The sequence below is a fragment of the Eurytemora carolleeae genome, unplaced genomic scaffold, assembly GCF_000591075.1.
Source record: "Eurytemora carolleeae unplaced genomic scaffold, Eaff_2.0 scaffold67, whole genome shotgun sequence".
Classification (NCBI taxonomy): domain Eukaryota; kingdom Metazoa; phylum Arthropoda; class Copepoda; order Calanoida; family Temoridae; genus Eurytemora; species Eurytemora carolleeae.
The window spans coordinates 2,955-4,163 of NW_019396097.1; the positions used below are offsets into that span (position 1 = coordinate 2,955).

Consider the following 1,209-nt stretch of genomic DNA (forward strand, 5'->3'; position numbering starts at 1 on the left):
AGAATTTAAAATCCAGTCTATTAGGGGGAGGGAGGGAGGGAAACTTCTTCCTATAGAGGGGGGAATGTAGGGAAATGTACATGTATAACATATCAAACATTTATTAAGGGACTTAAGAGTAATTTTAAGTGAACCTCGATGAAAAGAGGGAATGAAATGCCAGATTTGCAAAAATACACTTTAATCCTCTGACTGATCATCGACAATATTGAACTCCGGGTGTTTAATCTCAACAATGGGGCGTTCAAACTTCAAATTGGTGAAAAACTGAGCTGTGCGCTAGATTTATGTAAACAGAGCTGGGAACTTTAGAGTGGTGGATATTAGGATTAATGCTTAACCTCTCTTTTTGCTAATCTCGAGATTCTTTATTTGTTAGAAATTGCGGCTTTCTCTCATGGGATAGAATTCATTTTCAAGGCTGTCATTGGTCAATACAATATTGTTGACTTTAAAAGTCAATATGATAAAATAAAAGAGATCTAACGGTATTTCTAATCTTTATTTATAAAAACAAAAGGTTATGAAATATTTTCCCGAGTGGGGCTTAAATTGGCTGGTATAGAAATTAATAAAGAAACTATAGACGAATATCGGTTGGAAGGTGTTTGTAGAACTTCATGATGGTGATGCAGATCATCAATCTTGACGGCAGGCTTTCTCACAACTAGGCTTAGTCTAAGGGAGAGAGATTGCGGACTTATCCTGTATACAGGATAATGGAAGGAAGTCTGGTTCCGCCCGGATCTCTGGAACATTGCGGAGCGAACTATTGTTACCTTCTCCTGCGGAGCGAACTATTGTTACCTTCTCCTGCGGAGCGAACTATTGTTACCTTCTCCTGTGGGAGGGAGAGATTGCGGACTTATCCTGTATACAGGATAATGGAAGGAAGTCTGGTTCCGCCCGGATCTCTGGAACTTTGTGGAGCGCGGAGCTAGGTGTAAGCAGTGTCTTCTGTTGTTGGTTCCGTATCTGAATCATCATCACAAAGGAGCCAGGGTTGAGACGGAGTTGTGAATCTCGTGAGTGTTTTCCGCTGACTGACTGGTGAAGCGGGAGCTAGGTTGAGCGGAGATTTGACATGTGGGGTGTGTTGTATGGCGGAAAAGGATTCTGTGTATTCAGTGTACACACACATCCAGGGAATTAACATCGGCATTTGAGTCGGAACAATCGTCTTCCTTATATTTCGAATTTGTTTTAACA

The 1,209-nt window shown here is 41.0% G+C and overlaps 1 long non-coding RNA gene across 1 annotated transcript; it reads right to left on the reverse strand.

Annotated features, from left to right (window-relative positions):
• Positions 1–483: 483 nt before the first annotated feature.
• LOC111694867 (uncharacterized) lies at positions 484–1,203 on the reverse strand. Its single transcript, XR_002763731.1, has 2 exons — positions 836–1,203; positions 484–779 (listed from the first exon to the last, which is right to left on the reverse strand). It is a non-coding gene; the product is annotated as an uncharacterized LOC111694867 (long non-coding RNA).
• Positions 1,204–1,209: the final 6 nt, after the last annotated feature.